The following is a 10,056-nucleotide window of genomic DNA, read 5'->3' as shown; positions in this document are numbered from 1 at the left end:
CCCAACCTATGACCTGACACTACATTATCTATTAAACGATGGCACTAAATGCATACTCAGTCTTATTTTAAAACACCTCGAGGGATGGTGACTCCACTGTCTTCCTGAGCAGCCCATTCCAATGCGCCAAATAGTGACACAGTGTAAGAACATTGGGTGTGGGTGGCTATGGGACCTGATCTGCTCGTGACTTGGGGCAGCAAAGTGCCCTACAACAGCCTGCAGGACCAAAGAAAGTACAGTTCAGCAGCACCATGCAAGGCAAAAGGAGGGCAATCCCTGTGGGTTCAACTAAGAGCCTTCAAAGAAAATGAAAGAGACCTGTGGGAAGTGCTGTTAAGGACATGAATGAAAATCAGGGAAAGGGGTAGATTGAAGTGAATTGGGGAGGAGCAAGATTGTGGTGGTAGTAGATGTCTTTCTAGCTTTTCCTTGGGATATGTGCATATACATGTGTATGGGGGTCTGAGTGCAGTAATGGGAGTCAGACAGGTCAGAGGGCCCATGTGCCCATGGTGCAGTTTTGGAGTGAGTGCAGGTGTGTGAGTAAATGTGTCAGCACTAACGAAGGTCAAACCGGATGGTCCAGCAAATAGGGAGGTAGTTCCAGAGGGTGTGTTTAAAGGTGGGGTACCTTGCTACTGAGGACCAGGGGAGTCCTGGCTGGGTGCTGGAAAGACCATAGGGCTGAGGGGAGCATGTGTCTAACGGCAAAATCGAAGGGTTGTGGGGGATCCTGGGTCCTGGATAACACTGGGTCCAGGAGTCTCCTGAATCACCTACAGCTTGTGCTGCTGCTATTTCAGCAGAACAAGAGCCTGTAAACACGCTGCCTTCTGTAGCTGAAGGAAGGCGGCTTTGTCAGTAGGCTCATCTTGATCAGGCTGCCTGTACTATACATCAATCACAAGATTCTCTTTGTTGCCTTTGTTGACTTTGTACTCACAGGCTTTCTTTTTTCTGTTCTGATTGTGGTGGCACTTTTGCTGCAACTGGTCCTTTATTCTTTTCATCTTTTGGCTGGCTTTCCATGTGCAAAATCTTGTAACTCTTGTGCAGAGGGACCTGGGGGGATGAGGTGGGGGAAAAGGGGTGTTGCTTTCTACCCCAAGCATGGACTACCCTCCCTTGCTCCTTTCTTTACAACTGCTACCTTCTTGCTGGGGAATGGATAGAGGCTCCCCTTTAATCTTGAATTATTTCTGGTGGCTGCTCCTGTCTCAGGGAGGTCAGACCTTGGCTCCACCAGTCTGTCTCTCCTTCTGACTCTCTAATACTCCTTAATATTTTTTTAATTTTAATGATTTTATTTAACAGTTGTTTCCCTTGCATGGTGCAAGAGATACTATTTAGAAGTGTCTAATTTTTATCAAAGGAGAAAGATCTATCTCCAAACTATTCATCACTTTCTGTAGCACTGTCTTCTGAGGAGTCAGCCCATTCCTCAGTCTCTGCAGAAGTGAAATGTAGTTTTGCAATACCAGCTGGAAAGGGCTTTCATTTTCAGACTCTACCCAGCATTTAAAATGCGAAGACATACAGATATTCTGGTTCTGTAGTAATGTGCACCATGCTCCTTTTTTTTCTTTCATGAGAACAATAATGGCTTTTTTACTGTAACTTACACATGTAGACTTTTCTGCAAATATAGACTTACGCAGCTCAGCAAATTGTCTCCTGAACAAGCATGTTTTGCTGATGCAGGGTAGAGTCTTCTGCTTCCTTCGTTTGAGCTACACCATCACATGGTGATTCCCAGAAGTAGTTTTAGAAGAATTAGAGTTTTCAGTAGAATTTTACTGTATTGACTTTCTGTGGATTGGATGCATTCTCTAGACCAGCTGTATCCTGCTTTGTGTTTCTGCTTGCGGAGTGCTGCTTGATGCACTGATGTGAGCTGCTGATCTTGGAGTTTGATGCAGGAATTCTGCACTGGAGGCAGTAAAGGCTCCAAGTTCTTTGCATGATCCCATACTTGTATGTGTCCGCACAATTTCTGAGTTGTGTTACATGTTCTGGATTGTCAGTTGTCAGATCCATAGACAGAATCTTAGGAGGAATTATTGTATTCATTGAGCCACACCTTCATCCTGGAAAGGCTGGTAACCAAGGCCACTGAGTAAATCCAAGCTGTATTTCCCAAGATATGTACTACTTTTGCATGATGTAGTTTACTTTTGTAATAAATAAAATGGCTTACCCTTGGGTTCCATTTAATTTCATTATCAGTGGGTTTCACTCCATAAACTACAAATTCCTCAGCCCGAGGTGGCAGACACGTAAACCTTGCCAGTAGTTGAAGTTGCCGATTGCTACTAACTTTTGTTAGTAGCAACTTCTAGTAGTTAGTAGCTACCAACTTTTGTTTAGTAGATTTGTTCTGCCTTCATCTATGTATTTAATTGTGACCTTATAGGCAAAATTTTCTTCCTCATTTGGTGGAATTTCTACCACCTGAACCCTTTGAAAAAAGGGTTTCCTCACATAGTTAATAATATGCCGGCTTCTCCACACTATTGTTTATCTATTACTCAACCAAAGTTGGTTGCATTTACAGTGTGGGGAGGTAGTACTGTTGCCTGAATCGAGAAAGAAAAACACTTTCCAGACAATATTAATATAGGTAATACAAAAAGCAGATCTTTAATGGAAGCTTCCAGGTGGCCCCATGACTATGGGCACAGGTGGAATCAGATTTGTACAATTTTTATAAGATAGATTAATTAGTATATCTAACAGATATTGTCCAATTAGAAGAGCAGTTGGCTAGGTAATTTTCCCACTGGGTTCTGCCCCACTGGAGCCCCCTCCTTCCCCCCGATTTTTTCGCCCTACATTTTATTATGTCTATGATGTATGGTGCAAAACAACGTGTCCTTGCTGGACTAAAAAGCAAGACTAAACAGAATCCTAATGTACTAGTTTGAAAACAAACCAGTGGGAGGCACCAAGTCAGAGTAACAATTTAATGGGGAAATCAAAGAAAAGGAAAAAAATAAAAGAAAACACTGGTTCAAACTGACAGTGTCAAGATAAACCTGACTCCCTGTTAGTCAGCGTGGTGGTAGCAGTCTGGTAGAATGGTGGCTGCAGTCCTCTGAAGTGGTGATCCTGTAGAAAAAAGGGTCTGCTGTTCCTTAGGTCCAGTGGTGGCTGTGTAGCTCCTGTCCTCTGGAAATCCAGTGGAAGGATTCTCTGGTGTTCAGCATTTCAAATTATATCCACGATGGGATGCTTGGTTCCTCCCTCTGGGTGAAGCATTTCACAATGGGGTAATGAGTCATGAGGCCAAGTGTTGATTAGGCTCATTAACAGAAGATAGTCCAGAGGGAGTTATCTCTGAGTCATGCGGCAGGACAATGATGGGCCATTAACAGAAAGATAGTCTGGGGGGAGGAGGCAACACACTACCCCACCTGATTTCAACAGCTCATGAGGATGGTAATAGAATACACTGCAACCCAGGACACCTAAGAATGTAGTAAAAGGGTTAGCTCCTTGTTCTAAAAAGTAGGAGAAAAGGGTAGGAAAAGTACTAGAAGCTATAACCATGCATTAACAGTCTACAAAGCTACAACTATATGAAAAATGTATAGAAAGCAAAAAGTCTTAGGCATCAGTACAGTCACTTTCAGGTGTTTGTATACTTTCACCTGGTACATTCTGGGTCATGTTTACTTGTAAATTAATTTGATGATAGTCTGAACACACTGTTCTATTCTTGCAAATAGCAAATGTTTTAAGATAGGCACAGAGTGGTCTTGAAAGTTTCTCATCTTCTTCAGGTTCTAGCATCTTGACAGTAAAATAGTGCAGTTCTTATGGAATTTCAGCTTCTGTGTGCTTCAAATAGTGCAGAATCACAGGTGCATGATATGTAGTGTTCTGTTAGCAGAATGATACAGCCTTCATGTATTCCTCATCTACAGAAGAGTGACTGATTCTGCCTTTGTATATTCCCGATCTACAGAAGAATCCTTTATCATATTACAGAAGTTGTCAGTCATGCTGTGTAGACACTGACCAAAGAGTCTTGGAGAAGGAAATCTGAAACAGGTCACACAAGTTGTATTTCTAATTCCCAGACACTGTAGGTAGTCATCTGTTAAAACTAACACAACTGGAGTGCCAGAATTCTATTTTGTTCTGCCAATTTTTAATTTGATACATGTTGGGGGTAAACAGCGACAGTCGCCCGAATGTGCATGGCCCTCCAAGAAGGCGAGAGGGGATGCCTGCCCAAGCACGATCGCCGCAGATAAGGAACACCCCCTTTGGTAACTGCCAGGGTGCTCCATCCAGGGTGGAGGCCATTTTAACGTGCACGATGCCTCTACACCACTGGGCGGCTTGGTATTTTTGATCGTGCTGGACAACAGAAATATAAGACTCTTTCCGAGTCTTGGGGTCGAACATAAAGTGAACACAGAACGGGGCGGATAAAGAACTAATAATATCAAATCCAGCAGGCTCCTCGGGTAGCTTTGGGAGATTCCCAACCCAGTCCCACCAGAGGAGTAGGGGGTTCTTTACGGGGGTCTTTATGGTCCTGGCAATAAAGGACCAAGCTACCTGATGGGTCTGCTGGTTCCAATTTTCTTGGATGGAAAGCAAACGGGGAGGGTATTCAGAAACATTTATGGGAATCCCCACCAGGCAGGTCGACATTGGGTTATCTGCGGTTGCCATACTTAGGCAAATGTGGTCTTGCCTGAGGTCTTTGCCAGGAACGCCCAGACGTTGGTCTTTGGTTCCGGGATGATCCACGGCGACGCTGGGAAGGCCAGGACTAGCAGGATGAGTAGGTGGGGAAGGTCTTGCATCTTCTTTCTGGTTGGTGACTTCTAAACTAAAAACAGGATTAAAAATCATTGGCAAGGAAATCAAAACATAAACATGAAAACTCAGGGATAAATAAGGATTTAGGGAAGTCTTGGGGATGGTGATGCCGCTTCCTCCTCCCCGTGCATACGTCTACTTGGGGGTCTGGGGGTCTCACCGGATGCTTGGGGGTATAAGGTTTCACCCACTTTTGTGGGATCCACCTTACACCCAGGGGTGTGGATACGCAAGCGTATCCATGACCCCACGTGACTAGCTTTTGAGGTCTCTCAACCTTGCCACTCTGGATCCTTAATGAGGACCGGTGGATGTTCACGCAGAGGGTAGTTGCTGTGTGGGCCAAAGTGTCTTGCCACTGGTGGGTTCATGTTGCTGAAAGGGCAGTTTAAAAAGTTGATTACAAAAAGAGCTTTACTTAATCGGTCTTGTGGGGAAAGTTCTCTACTGCTTGCCCATTCGTGCTTCAGGGTGGTTTTGAGCGTTTGGTGAGCTCGCTCAATCACCGCTTGACCAGTCGGGGAGTAAGGGATGCCCTTCTTATGTCTTACTCCCCATTCGTCTAGGAACTCCTTGAAAGCCTCGGATCTATATGCGGGGGCCATTGTCTGTTTTGATTGCTTTGGGGACCCCCAAGACTGAAAACGCCTGGAGGAGGTGTTTCCTGGCATGTTCAGCCTTTTCTCCTGTGTGGGCAGAGGTGTAGACTGCTCCGGAAAAGGTATCTATGCTAACACGAACATACTTTAGTCGGCTGAATTCAGGAAAGTGCGTGACATCCGTCTGCCACACCTCACAGCTCGCCAACCCTCTGGGGTTCACCCCAGTGCCTAATGAGGGGAGGGCTGACCACTGGCAATGTGGGCACATATCCACGATGGCCTTCGCCTGACTCTGCGTCACTTGGAACTGACGGACCAGCCCCGGCATGTTTTGATGGAACATTTGATGGCTCAGTTTCGCCTGCTCGAAAACTTTCGGCATCCTGGCCATCTCTGCGGGGGCAGCGAGGGCATCCTCTCTTTCATTGCCCTCGGCTATCGGGCCTGGCAAATCTGTGTGCGACCTCACGTGCATCACAAAGAACGGGTGCTCTCAGTGGGAGAGAAGATATACTAACTTTGAGAGCAACCGGAAGAGATGTTTGTTTGAGATCTCTTTCAAAATAGCATTCTCTGCTCTTGCTACCACTCCTGCGACATAAGCCGAATCTGTTACCAGATTAAATGGTTCAGGGAACCTCTCAAAGGCTCTGATGACAGCGGCCAAGTCAGGAATTTGAGGGGAACCCTCAATGTAATCAATATCCGCCTCCCACTGCTGAGTTTGGGGGTCCTTCCAGGTCATGACTGACCTATGAGATGCCCCGGACGCATCTGTGAAAACTGTCACAGCCTCTAGAGGATGCCTGCTTCTAATATTTTTTGGGAACAGAACAAACTGTTCCTGGAATAATTTGTGAGCAGGAGCATGGACAGAAATTTGTCCTGTGTAGCTCTCAAAAGCTATTTGAAGGGTCTCATTCTCAGCTAATAGCTGCTCGAACATCTCTTTGGTCAGTTTGGCAGAGGACAATTTGTTCTGCTCCAAACGGACCGGCAAGTGGATGCACGAGAAGTCACACCCAGCCAATTCCCGAAGCCTCATCCGAGCCTTCCGGATCAACTGGGCCATCAGTTCCTGGGCCTTCGTGATGGTTTTGGACCTGGTATTGCTCAGAAACACCCACTCGATGAGGAGGAGAGGGTCCTTCTGGCTCCGGTCCCACTGGAATATGAGCCCGTTGAGGTGGGGCAACTTTCCCATGACAATGAATTTGAAGGGCAGTTCCAATTTTCAATTATGTGCCTGCCTCTCATGCATCTTAACCTCTACCTTTTCCAAGGCAGCCCTTGCCTCTGGGGTCAAGGTCCTAGGAGAACTCAGCTCCTCCTTCCCTTTCAACAAATTGAAAAGGGGGGCTAGGTCTTCGGTGGTAATCCCTAGCCAGGGCCTGATCCATCCTAAAGTGCCACACAGTGAGTGGAGATCCGCCAATGTTTGGGGATCACTTTTAATGGCCAATTTTTGAGGAACAATGGTCCTCTTAGTGATCTCCAACCCCAAATATTTCCAAGGGGGCATCTTTTGAACTTCGTCTTCCTGGAGAGTGAATCCAGCTTATGTCAAAACATTGACGACTTGGTCAAGGGTGTCTCGAAGCACATGGTCATTTGGGGGCGCACACTAGCACATCATCCATATAATGTAGGATGATGGCTTCCCTCATGGTGGCACGGATCGGGGACAGCAATGAAGCGATGTACCACTGGCAGATGGTAGGGGAGTTCTTCATGCCCTGGGGAAGAACTCACCAGTGGTACCGCTTCATTGGGGTTTCTTGGTTGGTGGTGGGAACCAAGAAGGCAAACCGTGGAGCATCAGCAGGGTCCAGAGGAATTTTATAGAAACAATCTTTGATGTCAATAACAACTAAATTCCAGTTTTGGGGGAGCATTGCTGGGGAAGACATCCCTGGTTGAAGGGGCCCCATGTCCACAATGACTTCATTTATTTCCCGAAGGTCGTGGAGGAGTCTCCACTTGTCCTTCCCCAGCTTTTTGATGACAAAAACTGGAGAATTCCAAGGGCTAAAAGTTGGCTCGATGTTTCCAAGAGCCAATTGCTTTTCCACGAGTTCGGTGAGCGCCTTCAATTTCTTTCTTTCTAGCGGCCACTGATCCACCCACACCGGAAAATCAGTTGTCCACTGATCCACCCACACCGGAAAATCAGTTGTCCAATCTAGTTTTTGAGTGGGGCGCTTCACAGTGGCCGCAATTAAAAATCCCAAGGGGTTTTCGGGATCTCTAATCTAATCCCCCATTGGGACATGGCGTCCTGTCCCCACAGGGGTGCCTGGTAATCAGTCACAAATGGGCGTAGAGTAGCCAATTTCCCATCTGGTCCCTCAGTTTGTACAATGCTCTTCGATATTTGTGCCAATTTTGTCCCTCCGATACCCTGGATTTTTCCTGCCACGGGTTGCAATTCCCAGTGTGACGGCCATTCCCCGCAGGGAATGATCGTGACATCTGCCCCCATCTCCGGTGGGGTGCTATCCATAGATAGAATCATTGCCTTGCTGGACATTGCAGTAAATGATGGGTTTGTTTTCTCCCACCACTTCTGCCCCGTAGACACCTGGTGTTTTGCTGTCTACTGGGATTCCTGCTGGAATGGGGATAGCCTGGGCGATGACTTGCCCCTTGGCCAAATAGAAGGGTGGGTTGATGCACCGTGCCACCAGCTGAAGTCGTGCCAGGTCATTCGTGAGAATGGCCGGGCACACTTCTAGCTCTTGGGGTGTGTGCTTAGTGTCTCCGATGGCCATGTACTTACAGCTTCCCCCTGAAGGCACCAATTCTCCTTCCAGTGTTTCCACTGCAACTACCGTCCACTGATCCGATCTTAACAAGTGGTCCATTGCCGTCCTCAGAGACAGTGGTGGTTGAGGGCGCCAAGTTTCGTCGGGGTTCTGCGCTGTAGGGGGAAACCCCATAGAATGGTCGAGTCTGGTAATTATGTCACGTCCGGTGAATGTCGTTTCAACCCCTTTCCCCACAGGCCCTGCCTCATTTTTGTCCCCACGCGAGGCAGGACTGCATTGTGCGCCTAGTTTTTTTTGCGCAGCACCAGGCGCTGGTGGTGGTGGCGCTCTTCCCCCCCTTTCCCTTGCTGCATCTGCCGTTCTTTTGGGGCAGATTCTTGCAAGGTGCCTCACCCCCTGGCAATAAAAACATATAATTTCCCCCCTAGGTCTTTGTGATGGTTTCATTGGAGCTTGAGTTTGTGGGTGGACCGCCATGGCCATCGGTGGAATGGGCCGTCGAGGTGGTGGTCTAACGTCCATTGTGGAGGCCTTCTTCATGCAGGCCTCCACGAGCGCAGGAAGCGTTGGCTCTGGGTATACTGGCAGCCCAGCGATCACCCTCTTGCACGACTCATTGGCGTTCTCTTTGGCCACCTCGAGGATGATCGTCGGGTGCATATTTTGATTTTCCACTTGTCGCTCTACCTGTGCCCTTATCTGATCCACAAACTCAATAAAAGATTGGTTAGGGGCTTGTTTGATGGTTAAATACCTTTTGGGGGCTTCTGGGATAGGTGCGCGAAGGGAAAGGAAAGCCTTCTCTGCTGCCGCCATGACCCTTGCGAGAACAGCCTTAGGTAAAATACGGGCTTGTTCTCCGGGTTCTTTCCAGTTCCCCTCGCCGCACAGGTGGTCGAATGTTAGAGCCGATTGGTTGGCATCAACAGCTGTATCTCTGCATCTGCAAAGCTCAATGAGGAGTGGCTGTAAGGACCGTTTCCATGTCTGCTTCCACAACAGGTATCGGTCGGGGTTAACAGACACGTAAACAAGTCCTTAATGTCCCAAGGGACAAGCTCATTTGATGTGGCCTTAAGAAGGCCTTTAAAATACTCGCTTTTTCGGCCAAACTCCCTTTGGGCTTTGCAGAGCTCCTTTTTATTCTGGTAGGAGAAAGGCTTCCATCCTCAGAGGGCTCCTCCTACCCCACCATAGGTGAGAGGTGCGGCATGGTAGACCGGCCTCAGTTCCGGGTTCTGGGCCCCAGGCCCCTCACATCTGGCTCCGATGTCGTGGGAACCGGATGTTAGAGCGTGGGAACTGGAAGTCGTAAGTGGGGAGGCGGGGTCAATAGAGAAGTGGGAGGGAACAGGGGCAGGGCCGGCTTCCGCCCTGGAAAAGGCAGACCGGTCCTGAAGCACCTCCCACCAGGGAGGAGGAAGGGACTTGGGGGCTTGGGAAAAGGGGTGTGGTGAGGGGCAAGGAGGAAGTTCGGGCAGAGGAAGGGAAGAGAAGGAGTCTAAGGGAAAGGGATTATGGGAAGAAGAAACACAAGGGGGGGGTCCGACCACGTGGTCCCCTCCATCTTGAGCTCCCTGGGAGCCATTTTGAGGGTTTGGGAGGGATAGGAGTGAGGGGCTAGGAGATGGATAGGGTGATGGTAATGGGGTTTGGGAACAATGGGAAGGATGAGGGGAAGGATAGGGAAATGCTCAGGAGAACCAGGGAGATCGGGAAGGACATGGTGATGGACAAGGAGAACAACTGCAATCAGGGGTGGATGGGTCTGAACTGGGGATATTAAACCTAACAACTTTGGGAGATGGAACTAGGGTAGAGGGTTTAAGGATAGAAGTCTTGGCCGG

This window comes from Corvus moneduloides, chromosome 2 (assembly GCF_009650955.1).
Source record: "Corvus moneduloides isolate bCorMon1 chromosome 2, bCorMon1.pri, whole genome shotgun sequence".
In the NCBI taxonomy this organism is placed as follows: domain Eukaryota; kingdom Metazoa; phylum Chordata; class Aves; order Passeriformes; family Corvidae; genus Corvus; species Corvus moneduloides.
This window is presented reverse-complemented; position numbering follows the sequence as displayed.